The 14,175-nt window shown below is 39.4% G+C and overlaps 1 protein-coding gene across 1 annotated transcript in view; it reads left to right on the forward strand.

The window, feature by feature from the left end:
- The window catches only part of ARHGAP28 (Rho GTPase activating protein 28), a 59,629-nt gene that overhangs the window by 19,033 nt on the left and 26,421 nt on the right, over positions 1–14,175 (forward strand). The window lies entirely within an intron of this gene.

The following is a 14,175-nucleotide window of genomic DNA, read 5'->3' on the forward strand; positions in this document are numbered from 1 at the left end:
GTGTTACTTCCAAATTTTGCCGCTTGCGCATGCACAGACGCTCAAAATGACGTCACATGCATGCGCAGAAGCGGCAAAAAGCAACGCATGCATGCGCAGATGCACCGTCGCTAGTTACGTTTACCTCTAGATGCGAACAGGGCTCCGGAACGGATCCCATTCGTATCTAGAGGTACCACTGTAGTACAATTTCTTAGGCACTGGGGGATCTCTAGTCTAGCCACTAGAGATTGTTACAGATAGTTTGAGCAAGAGTGCCAGCTATGGATACAATTTTTCCTTCTCTTGCTGTTTGAAACATATACCCTGGGCTTTAACATGTTTCATGTACATCCTGAATGCAGTCTTTGAGGTACACCTTATCAACTACTGGGCCTTGGAGTCACTGTGGTTGGAATGCTTAGATCAGGGTGAGGGAGAATTGGGTTCCAGTCCCTTTTCACTATAAAGTTCCCTGGGTGACACTGAGTAAGTTACATTCTTTCACAGGAAACTGTGTGGGGAAAACATGGCTCCCCCCAAATAAAAACCAGAGCCAGACATTACCCCCCTGTACAATTTCCTCTGAGAGTGATGGAATGTCATTGTGTGTGTCAAATTTTGGGCCCGCTCCCCCCCCCCGCCACATGTGACAAGGCAGTGTTCGGCTTACGGGTTCTGTGTCCAAGTACTCTTGCAGCCCACTTGGTATGAAAGGTTGGACCATGCTGGTGAAAATTCTAAGTTTATGCCATACTGTGACCCTAACTTTGCATGACAGCAGCAAATTCCTCTGTAAAAATCAGGCTTTGCCCCATGGATGCATAAAACTGCAGTTTGGGGCCCATTTTAAGAGCAAAAGGACTGCATAGTGCTTTCAGTGCCCCTTCTCCCCACAGCTGATCTCCTAACAGTCTTTTACCACAAATACTTTTCTGCCCTCGACATACACACTTGGGTTCCAGCTGTACCAGGGAACCATTACCGCTGCACCTCCACAATAGAATCATATTTGTTTTCTGACTAGTACAACTGGCTCAGTAATAAGAGAAAATTAGATAACTTGCAAGAATCCTGAAATGGCATTTGTATACAACATTGTAAAATGACTGTCACTTCACTGCGACCAAGGGCTTTGGAAGATAAGAAGCAGCACCTGCTGGGGCACTATGCATTCTAAGCTCTGTTTCCACTTTTCAGGTCCTTGGAAAAAAGCTGTGTGGACCTTATAGAAGTCAATAATATGAACCCCAAATTCCAGTCTCATCATGCCCACACTAGCCTTCAGATACCTCAGGCCACACCACTTACACCTCCATGGTGCAAGAGTGACATGGGGGAGAAACTGCTGTTATAGCCCAAAAGCAACTCCACAAGGCCTGATGTGGTAATCAGCAATTTTCCTTCTTTGTTACTTTGCCACACCTTTATGGAAAGAAAGGGAATGGCCAGTCTATGAATATGACTATTACCCCATGGAATTTGGCTCTGACACTTCAATCTCACCCCATCCCACTAAACTGAATAAAAGGAATGTTTGACTTCAGTAGCCTACCTTACAAATGTGCTTTGGAAATCATTTCCCTCTCTGCCCATGCCTCCTTAAGGCAGCCTGTTCCATTGTTGTAATAATCAGGGCTATGCAGTGTTTGGAAAACTTTGTCTACCATTATGATGACTGATTTAATACTGTCAGTGAAGTTGGGCAAGTGTGTTGCCAGCAATCCCATCTGAAACACGATAAGCTTATCACTTCTGTTAAATTTCCCCACTTTGATCCACCTCTTTTGTGCACTTCCTCAAAGCTCTCCTCAGCAACTTTTTCTTGCAAAAGCTGAGGAAGCATTAGGTTATCATTTTCCAACTTTCCTACAAACAGATAAAATGCTTCTTTGGATGATACTTGTGTGGACCAACATGCAGTAGTTTTGTGATGTTAAGCAGAATATTCCAAGTGGTTGAAGAGAAAATGCACTTTCACATAATTGCACCACTCTGTGGAGGAGGTATAATGTTAACATTTCCCAGTAATCACAGGTTGAGTTAAAGAGCTTGTTGGAAGCCTGTGGTGGAATGCTCCAGACCGGACCTGAAATGGTGGGTTTTATTTATTGTATGAGCCTAACTAGGCATTTCATGCAGGTACTTTTAAAAAAGAAATTGACTGTAGTTTGAGTTCATCACCATCATCGTCATTTTTTATCTGTATGCCACCTTTCCACAGTTACAAAAACAATGCTCAAGGAGGCTTACAGCATGACAAGATTTAAATAATTACAAAAGTCATAAACAATAAATAAACCACATCAAAAAAATACACAGCCAAATGGGAAACAATTTCCACATAAATCAAAATCTAAAACTAAGAATATGGCATTAATATCACAGTTTAAAATGACATAGGTAAAAAAATAACAGCAATTTAAACAAAAACAAAACAAAATGGAGCCCTCTCTGCCCAGCAGCCGCAGTGGCAGCAGTCCTTTATAGAGCCCATCAGGCCCTGCCCTGGGCCAGGTGGTGAGTGGCAGGACTGGGACCCTCAGGCACTGAGCAGGGGAGTTAATAAGTTTATTGTTGTAGCCAAAGGCCAGGACAAACCTTTATTAAGCAATAGTATTAATAAAATAATACAGAACACACATCCATAATATAAAAATCAATCATGACTTTGCCAAGGTCCTGAGCATTAAAATACACTTTCCCTTCTGCATCTCTGACAGTTCCAATTCAATATTTATTAGCCTTTTAAAAATCAAATCTGCCAGCATCCATGATGTACGAAAGAAAACTTACTAGAGACACCAGCAGACTCAAATCTGGCTTCATTTTGGATTAAAACTCCGAATCATCTCAACAATTTCTTACAATTTTATTTAACTCCCCTTATTGTTATTTTTTGCAGCCAGTGCATAGAGGGCTACTATTATTATTGTCACTCAAAAGAACCTGAACCATTTTTGCCAGGGTGTTCCTACTTCTTTGTGTGAACAAAGATTTCAGAAAGTGATCTCTGGGTCTCTAACAGAAAATGAGTGATGTCTTCCATCTGAGGTTGATGACAAATACAAAGTCTGTCTGCATATGGGACCTTGTTGTAGAGCCATCCAAGACTGCAGTGAGCATCACTTGGAAGCACAGCTCAATAACTGCATTTCTAAAGGAAATTTGTGAGAAGTTGGTCAGATAACTAGCTCTGCAATGCTCTCTTCTTAAGAGTGAGTACCAAGGGGAAAAATTGGCTTCTCCTTTCTGAATTTATCCAAAAAAGCCAATCCCTTATTTGATACTTATTCAAGATCAAAGCAGAGCTCAGTTCTGGAAATTAATAATAGTCTTACAGTTCTTAACAAACTGCTTTCTAGAGCTGCTTATCTTTCAATTCCATATAACACAGCACTCAATGGTATAGTAGCAATAGTAGCATAGTAGCAATTTTCGAAATATTTTAACTGAGCGCAGTTTACTCTTGCCTTAATTGTTGGCCACCCAGATTCTGTACAAAGAAGAGCTGTTGATATTCCTGATGGTAGAGAGCATAGCTAATCATCATCATCATCATCATCATCATCATCATCTACACAGTTTCCAAAACATCAGTAGAGTTCACATCAGAGCACCTGATTTCAACACCATAGAGCATTTCAGTAAGCACCAAATATCTTTGCAGTACCCCTTCTATTACAATAAGATGTGTTGATTGTGTGTAGTTATTAATTGTAGAAGTTATCAAATAGGCCTGAGTTCTGTGACAATTTGCTGGTAGACATCAACAAGATTTGGATAATTGGAGTGTCATGTGCCTTCAGACCATTCCCTTGGCATTCTTCTATTTCTCTATGTTCTCTGGATACATAATTTAGTTACATACAATGGTCAACACTAGGGTTGCCATTTCAAAAAGTAAATTTCGAAGGAGACCATCAAAATGGTAGGGCTTTTTCTTTAACTTTACAAAATTCCCTTTGAGATGTCTTATTTAGACATTTGTTGTTGTTCATACATCTATGTCATGTTTTAGTGTTAAAAATATGGCTAATGTAACGTGATTTCTCAAGATGTGCTAGAGTCACACTACTTGATGATCTTTTCAGAAAGTTCATGCATTTTTTGAGGGTGTTTCCAAAAATCAAAATGCTGGAAGATGCATATAACACATAGAATTCTGTACTCTCCCAAAACCCTGTATTAATTTACACATATTATAACTGCCAATGATGGAATATGGATCCCTGATCCCTTTAGCTACAGTGGTGTTCTAATGCTCTATGGTTATTGTGTGAAACAAATCTTGTTCCAACACTTTTGCAAATGTTAAAAGATCCACCTTGTTACATAGCAGACTTTCCCAAACCATAATGATAAATATTTGTTTTTCTTAAAAGATCTTTCTAAATGTTTTGTGCATTTTCATTTTTTTATATATTGCATTGTGTACTAGCAGTCTGGACAGGGCAGTGTCAATACAAAGAACCTTTTTCATTCCTCTCTTCTCTTTTTTCCTTTCCTTTTTTTAAGTTAATGGCAAATGACTTATAGCCTTCTAGTGGAAAAGAAACAAATCATTTTTTGTCTCTTAGTTTCACTCTCACAACAGGGGCTCTTATGAATCTCCAGGGCTACTAGCGGCTGATTGAGCTTTCATTTCTTTTCTTGGGAAGTGCATGAAAGGTTTTAAGTCTTGACACAAACAGGAAAACAGAGTCCAAGCATTTGTCCTAAAGGCATGAAACCCTAAATAGTCACTGTGCAGTGATAGTCTATTTCCCTCAAGGACCAGCAATTCTCTTGTTCCTTATTCTTTCAAGACTAGAAGCACAAAGCTTTATTTTATCTCATTTTCAACACGCTTTGAAAATTCAGAATGCAAATGCTTGTTTAAGGAAGGCTCTATTGTCACTTGGTTATGGCAAAACTTGTTCTCTCTCACTGCCATCTTTAGTATATCTTCACTGAAACTTGGATCGGCTAAAGGTAAGATTTGCATATTTGTGAAGAGTCATTCTTTTCTTGTTTTATTTATGGGTTGAAAATCCTTGTTATATATTGAGAAGATATCTGCATGTATGTAATCATCTTGATGGGCAAAATGGTAAAAAAAAAATTAGTACCACAATACAATGTTTACTGAAACTAAGTTAGTTGCATTTAATTCCCATTGAAATCGAAGGAACTTAAGCTATGGCTAAAATTTCACACTGATTTCAGTGTGACTTAAGTACAGTCTAATTAGTTTGGCTCAAAGACACTTGTTATTCAAAACCCCTGACAGAAATTGTGGTTAATTCAATAAATTTAATATATATCACAGTTATTGTAATTAAAGAAAGTTTTGAAGCTTAAACCTTAAAGTTATACATGAATGTTCTAAGAAACTAAGAAACCCTCCCCAGGATGTAAAATCCAAGAGATTAAAACTGCCTTGACTGTTCCTGCTCTTCTTATGTTAGATACAGAACAATATTATGTCAAATATAGTATATTAAAAGCACGCAACACATAAGATTTTAGCAGATGTAGCCTGTACTTGCACAGGAAGATGCTAAAAAATTCTGTTTAAATCTAGAATCAACGGATTGACCATAAATGACAGCCTTGCCTAACATGCATTTCAGTAGGAAGTGGGCTTTAAAAGCTACATTACAGTAAAAGCCAGGATAAACAATTTGGTAGGCTCATGGGAAGATAGCATTACAACCACTTATTGTGCTTATGTTCCTAGAGTGCTTGCAGAGGGAGACAGAGAGAAGCGAGAAAACCTTCGAAATATGGGAAATCATCCATAAAATATTTGCTCATAGAAGGGATTTATCAGTGCATAAGGGGAAACCTTGCAAAGTTAAAAGGATCCTAATTTTTAACAGCCTTTTTAGAGTAGAACATCTACATGCAGCTGATCAAATAATGGATCACAGGTGCTTGGTGCACCCATACTGTATCATCCTAAGAGGCAACCAATTCTGAACAGGAGGCATGTTTTGAATTGATCAGTGGAGCATCAGCTATGTTGGATTTTCCCTTTGCCACAAACAAAGGGCTCTTGTTAACCCATTCTTTGCAAGTATAGAGAGCAGCAGAGGTTCTGGAAGAGCTACCCCTTTGGGCAGCCTGGCAGTCTGTGCTTGCTTGCTTGCATCTTGGAAAATGAAGTAGCAGCTGAAGTGCACAAGGGAAGAATTCTGAGAGTTGCTGCTTATATGAGAGGAGAATGCTAAAGAATGCTTACAAACAGGGCTAATGTGGTTAAAGTGAGACTGAAAGTATACAGAACCTATACAAAAAAGGAAGGAGGACTCACTAGTAGAATCTGGTAATTACCAAACACTTCAAATTCTGATGCTCTTTGTCATCACTTAAACCAGGAGTGAGCTATATCAGGCCCTGGGAACAATGCAGCTCTCTGAATCTCAGTGTTGGGGGTCTCACAATAAGCCACACAATATCCCCAGGCCACAACCTCTTTCCCCAGGCTATATCCCCTGGAATGTACCCTTGGACTGTGACAACTGCTCTTGCTTGGTGGGTGAAAAGATTTGTATTGAAACCTTACTTTACATGGCTGGAATGCAGCTTACAGTACAAAGGCAAGAATGACATTCATTGGCCTGCCTGCCTTTTCCTTTAGTGCCACCCATTTTTGTCTCTGTCTCTACCCCGCTATCCTCCAGTGCATGTGACATGCACACATCAAAGGTTGCCCAGGAGCAACACCTGAACAGATATATATGCAGCCAATTAAATGCCACAGAGGGTTGTCATATACATCTATTATTATTATTATTATTATTATTATTATTATTATTATTATTATTATCATTATCATTATCATTATCATTATCATTATCATTATCATTAATGTAACATTTTAAATCATTTTTAAACAATCCCTTTTAAAGTTTGAATCATTGGTAACCAAGTCTTTCCATAGTAGGCAAGGAGTACACTGACGATTTGTTGTGTATGTTTTTAGAAATTCCGTTGGGAAGCACTTGGTTTGCAAAGCAATCTATATGTCTCAAAAATAAATCGAATAAATAAATTGAAGCTCAAGTTTTAGTTCTAACAAAATAACCAGGAAGGTACATAATAACAACCAAATGGTTCTAGCTCTCTCCAGACAATTTTACAAGTTAATATGGCAAGCCAACCAGTGAACAATAACAATTTACTATGCTGTTTTATAAGCAATGTCTTGTATTTATTGCAGTTAATATCTGGATGCTCAGTGTAAGTAAATGTGAAACTAGCATTCCACTGGGCATCACATTTGGAATGATTTTTAGGATGTTGTATTGAATCACTTTTATCAGCCGTGACTTATTTGACAATGATTTTTCCTGGAAGAATTTGCTCCATGTGCTGCATATTTTGATATACTCCTGACTAGGCCACTGTAACACAATCCATGTGCAAATTTTAAAAAGAAAGAAAAAAAGTTGTTTGGAAGTTGCAACAGGGGCTGAATGGGGCAGCCATGTTAATGTATTGTGGTGTTAGTCACATAGAGCATAAAACATGGATCCTCTGTGAGCTCCAGTGACTACTAGCTTGCACCAAGCTACCGGTAAATTCAAAGTGCTAGTGCTTCCCTTTATGAACCAGGTCCACTTGAGGGAATGATTTCCTGTAAGTTTATTGACTGGTTGATTTTCTGTCACATTAGTGTGATGAGGGTTTTTTTGTGGGTGTTGAACAAATTATGGAAGCAATTGCACATTAAGGTTTGTCATATTGCTAGGCTTTAAAGACAAGCTTTTCATGGTTGATGTCTAATTGCTCTACTCTATATATTTTCTGATGCTTTTAAGCTTTCTTCTTGTTCTCTGCCTTGAGAACTGTTATACCAAAATGTGGGCTATACATTTTCTAAGTAAATAATTGGATTATACCTCCCTTGCCTTTAGATCTGAAGGTGGTTACTTATACCCAGTGCTTTTTTTCTGGGGGCGGGCAGGGGTATGCATACCCCTAAACATTTTGTGAATCTAAGTTTGGCCTCATTGAGGGGCACTATTTCAATATGAGTAGGAAAATGAGAGCACCCCTAAACATTTTTTAGAAAAAAAGCACTGCTTATAACTGATATGCAAGGTTTGCCAGACACACATTTTGAATAATGCATTGTCAGTTGCTCTTACAATGTTGTTTACTCTTTCATGGAACTGAAACAAGGAGAAAAATACCTTGAGTAGCAATAAGGCTTTACTCTACTGCCCATGGTTTCCTAAAACATATTGTCAGCATTAGATTGGAGATAAGCGTGTTTCACTCATGTCTCCTGCACCTGTTCAAGGGATTAATCACAAAGTTAGTACATTGCCTCGTGCAACACAAGAAGCCATGTGGCTGTTCAAAACATTCATGTTGTCTTTGATTCAGAAGTAGCCATTTAAGAACAAAGAAGAAGAAGAAGAAGAAGAAGAAGAAGAAGAAGAAGAAGAAGAGGAAATAAACCAGTATAAATGACATCTGGCTTTTTCTTCCCTTCCTTCTTTGCTTGTTGAATTATTTAGACTTCTCCCAATTTCCAGGTTTCTTAAGTTTGCAGTAGCAACTGTATCTTGTACTTGTTATAAATAATTTGTATAGCAGCATGTGAGTTGCTGGCAAAGCCCTGCTGAAAGCCACCCTGCCGATTCAGCTGCTGTTTTTTCCCTCTTGTTTTATTTCAGTGATGCTACAGGCTGTACAGTGCAGACTGCAGCCTTGGCAAAAATGGGAAATAGTACATAGTGTTTGCTAGAGATATTAGTACCTCCCTCAGACACCACTAGAAGTCCTTGAATACAAAGAATTAGATATATCCCCATTTTACGGCAAGTGTGATATGATCCATCTTCTCATGTGGCAACTTCAATGTATGCATCCAAACCCTTATCCTATTCCAGTTCTTAATCACAGAGCTGCATAGTCTAGTTGTATTTCAATCCTGTTCAGGGTTTAAGTCTACCAATTTATCCATCTGTAAGCTTTTAGTACTAATTTTAATTTAGTCTTGGTTCAGATAGTAGTGTTTACTATTCTTCCCTGCTCTCTCTTTGGGTATATATTATACACTTGTGTATTTTAGTATACTCTGAGACGTAGAATATTCCAGTATATCATAGCAACATAAAGTAATATAAGTACTAGGGGTGCAAGTCGGATTAATCTAAAAGCCTTTAATTGACAAAAAGTTGGGCCCTGATTATTTGGACAGCAAAATTAACTTTTAAAAAAAAGTTAACACGTATAAGAACTTTAAAAAAAAAGATAGCAGCAAGCAGCATATTTGAAAAAATATTCTGTCACACATAACGGAATGACTCTTTTAGGCAGGTGGCTGAAGTCTACACGTGCATGATTATCCAAATTATTTTATTTAACAAAATGTGTATACCTGTAAGCATTCCACAGTTTTTTAAAAAAATAAAACCATTAAAATTATTGATTAAAATACCGGTAGGTATTTAAAATATTCAAATGATTATTAAAATCCAGAATAGCTAAAAAGAAATAAAACGCACATGACTTATGTATGGACAGGCTTGCCTAAACAAAAATGTTTCAAGCAGGCAGCAAAAAGAGTACAACAAAAGTGTCTGCCTGATGCCAACAATCAGGGAGTTCCATAGTACGGGTGCTGCCAGACTCAGACTGATTTCTTACAAGTGTTGGAATTACCGTATTTTTCGTCCTATAGGGTGCACCGGCCCATAGGACACACCTTGGTTTTTTTTTGGGGGGGGGAATAAAAAAAAATTATTTCCCCCCCCCAGCCGCGGCTGCAGCCCCAAGCCTTGCGCACACCTGCCCGAAGCACGGGACGCCCTCCGGAGGGCTCCCCGTGCTTCGGGCTGCAGGCTGCCGCCCCAAGCCTCACGCGCCCGGCGGGACTGCCAGGCGCGCAAGGCTTGCGGACATTTCAGGAAGCTGCCCGCAAGCCTTGTGAGCCCACGGGAACTCCCGCTGGGCTTGCAAGGCTTGCGGATAGGTTCCTGAAGCCTGGAGAGCTAGAGGCATCGGTGCGCACCGACCCCTCTCACTCTCCAGGCTTCAGCGAAAGCCTGCATTCGCCCCATAGGATGCACACACATTTCCCCTTCATTTTTGGAGGGGAAAAAGTGCGTCCTATGGGGCGAAAAATACGGTAGTATTATGTGCCACCTGTAACAGTGCCGGTTCTGCATGTCAAAACAGTCAATGGGGATATAAGGAACGTGAGGAATAAGGGGAAGTATGCACCCCCCCCAAACAGTTGGCCATATGCAAATTAATGCAGATTTGATTGACCAAGCAATTAAAACACAAATGGTGGGTGACCTATGAGTATCCCTTATAACACGCCACCAGGTCAGTTGTCTACCTATCACTATGTAGCAATCTGGGGCTGCTGAAAATACCATGAAAAGTGCCAAGAAGGCAGATGATGATGTACAATATCTGCATTTTCTCCTACACTACTCCCTACCTGCTGTAAGGCAAAACTTTCTGTATCACACAACAACAACAAAGATTGGATGAAGAGACCACAGAGAAACAGAGCAAGAGAAGTTGAGGCTACACTCAGCTGCCCTGCTCTGGGAGAGATGTAAAATATATGTTTTGGTTGCTAGCTGGCAACTACCAGTTGCATTCACACACCAAATTGTCCATTCCTTGGTATGTTTGGGTAGTGCATCATCTGTGACCACTGTGATCACTGAATTGTGGGGTAGTGGTTGTTTCATATTCTATGTCCAAGACTTCTTTGGATTTCATACAAGAGTGATTAGTGAAACATTAACATGTCAGAAGCAGCAACAGTTTTCAAGCAATGCTGAAGCAGAAATGAGATTTTCAAGCCTGAAACTAATGTAACATCATATTCTAAGTTTCTCAATCTCTTAAAAATGCAACCTGTGAATGATTTCTAAGTCGATGAAAGGAAGAACTGAGGCAGGTGAGCTCTGATGTAGAACAACATTGGGCTTTTTTGTTGTACAGTGTTTATCTTCTAATATAACGGCTTTGAAACAATGCACTCCTAATTTGCCATTTCCTCATTTTTGTGTACATGAGCACATGTGCCCACTGCTCCGGCTTGCGTCCCAGAGAGGCAGGGTGAACATAATGGGTGTAAAGCAAGATTCATCACTTATGGATGAAACGGCGCTCCTCGCTTATCCTGGCTGCTCATCAAGATAGCTTTTCTCAGAGACATTAGGCTTTACTTTCTGCAGCAATAAAGCTGCCAGTAAAGCAAAATTAAGGCAACAGCTATAACAAACTCCAAGGAAATTACCAGGTAGCCATACAAGTATAGAGTTTTACTAGATGTCCATATTTACTGTAAATTATTCAGTTTAATTTGTAGAAAGAGCCATAGTTCAGTGATAGAGAACGTGCTATGCAGATCCACTCCCTGGTGTCTTCAGGATCTTTGGTAGAATTTTCTGCTTGAATGTGAGTTGTTACAAGCTGCATGATACAGTTCTGGGCATTTATAATGCAGTTGGACTACAACACAATAGTTGTGCATATGCTTTGTATGCAGAAGTACCCCATTTCAATTCCTGGTTTCTCTGGGTAGAAGGTGAGTTAGCAAACGATAGGAGAGGCCTCTGCTAGAGAGTGAATCAGCAGTAGCCAATGTTGGCTTAGATGACATGACTCAGTATGTGGCAGATCTATTGGTTAATATGCTGACTGAATAGATAATGTAGTAGGGCTTTTGTGAGTCAACTAAGCAAGCCTGGTTACAGATTAAAGGCCCTACTTCCTTTATGCTAACTGCTTTGGGGCAAACATTCATGATTACTGGAGCTTCCTATCCATGTAATGATATACAGTTGATTCTAAAGTTCCAGCAAATGTAAAAAAGTATTGCATGTCATCTTTAAATTACGCCTTTTCAGTATTTACCCAGACTAATTATTCTGCTTCATACTCAGTGCCTGAACATAATGATCCACTGCTATCCAAATAAGAACCCTCTCTATAGACGAGGATTAAATATGTCTGTTAACTACAGTGTGGTTCTGTTGCTGCTCTTCTGTTCTATGGATTCTTCGATATGCATCGCTTAATTGAATGGAAAGCACAGTCATTCTGCTATCATTACTCAGCCTCTGATTAGGTGTCACTAAACTAGCTCTTTGTGTAGTATGATTTATTTAGCCTTTGAGTACATGATTGTAAGTGCTAATTAGATTGATAAAGCCTATACAACAATCAATGTGTCTGATCGACTTTTAAATGTTGCACCAGTATTATGCAGAGACACGGTAAAAATCTATGTGTATCAGCAAGGAAAATAACTAATCCCTGTTTTCCATGTTACTAATGGAAACATAATGGTCCATGAAGCTCATGATCTTTCTTTGCCAACAAAGTGATTTCCCAGGGAGCTTTTCTTTTGCAATTTTTTTCTGGGATGAAGTTAATCTAAGACCAGGATGCATTGGAACCATTTTATGCAATAAACACTTGGCAAATGGCAACTGCATGGTGGTGTTTGTTTTACACTGGGGGGAGTTCTCAACCCCACCAATCATCCAACCCAGACAGCATCATTCTATATATTTCCCACATATTTTATTGAATGCATCTGGCTTAAAATTGAACCCCACAGATCTCATGTTGAGCTGTTTAAACTGATTTTGGCTATGTGATCAATTTCACAGCAGTTGGAAGGTAGGTCAGGTCAGTGGAATAAGCCAAACATTTTGAATTAATAGACTAATGATAAATAAAATTCCAGGTTAGCTGAATTCCAACAGTTTCACTTTCTTATACAGCAAGCCCAAAACTTATACAGAGGTTATGTTGTGGGGGTGGTGCCTAAAGCCAAAATCGCGTACTGTATGGGGTTCAATGGCTGGTGAGATTGCCAAAGTCATTTTTCTTTTCTGTCCCCTTTTAAAAAAAAATCTCTTCCTTGCTTTGCACATAAAACTGAACACACACACGTTAAATCTGAAGCTCAGTGACACAGGTTGCTTACTATCACAGTTCCATTTATAGTGCTATCACAATGCTGTCACGTTAATGTGTTTCACATGTTTAACTTTCTTCATGCAAAAATAAAAATCAGTGTAAAAGTGAAGCTGCCCTAGGCTGTTATCTGAAAAAAATATTAACTAGAAATAATCTTTATTTCAATCAATAGGACACCTCCTTATAAAATGGTTTTAGAGTCATGCCACTATTAGTAATGAGTATGTGTCTGGCTTTCACCTATTATTTTGAGCAAATTGCAAATACTTCTGCAATTTAGAGATTACTGATGTGTTTATATTTTAAATTTGTGTTGAGTAGCTGTGATTTTGCCTGTGAGTATGTTACATAGATTTGTTTAATATTGTTGGTTATTTTAGATTTTGCAAGCATTACACAATCTGTTCTGTGTTTGTTATATGGTTGGTAGAACACCCTGTTGCTGGGACTATAAACTCTTTCTGCCTTATATGGGAGTGTGCATCACCAACTGGGGCTAACTGGAGTGAGGAAGGTGTGAGGTGTGGGGATGGCAAGGTTCATGGTCAGTATTCTCCCTCTAGGAGGCTGGAAGCATTTTAATTCCTTCACAGTGACTGACAGAGAATGTAATCCAAGCAAGCCATATTATGCTCATAGCTGTCAACTTTTCTCTTTTCTTGCGAGGAATCCTATTCAGAATAAGGGAATTTCCCTTTAAAAAAGGGAAACGTTGACAGCCGAGATTATGCGCCTTATTCTCTTTAGCCATCAGCTAAAGTCATGCTGGCCACATGACCCAGAAAAACCGTCTGCAGACAAACGTCGACTCCCTCAGCCAGTAAAGCGAGATGAGCGCCGCAACCCCAGAGTCATTCGTGACTGGACTTAACTGTCAGGGGTCCTTTACCTTTACCTTTTTAAAGGTTGAAAAAAACCTCTTCCAACCTATGGGCGGAAATTAAGCAGATATTGATTTCATGCTGTGTGTAGCCAAACAACAAACAAGCAGGAAGACAGCTTTCTGCTTAAAGCTGAAGCTTCCTAGTTGATGGTTTGACAAACGATAAGCAGCTATGAGAGGCTTCAGATTCAGCCAGCATAACCGCTCAGCTGGTTTGAGGAAGTTACATGCTTCCTGCTGAACTGGGGTTGAGAATGTAAGAATGGCATAGCCATGGCTAAGCCGGGGGAGCCCCAGATCCACCTCCTCCACCCACTTATTCCAGCAGATTTTAGATTTGAATTGTGCTGTTAAGT

This window comes from Podarcis raffonei, chromosome 7 (genome assembly GCF_027172205.1).
Source record: "Podarcis raffonei isolate rPodRaf1 chromosome 7, rPodRaf1.pri, whole genome shotgun sequence".
Taxonomy (NCBI): Eukaryota; Metazoa; Chordata; class Lepidosauria; order Squamata; family Lacertidae; genus Podarcis; species Podarcis raffonei.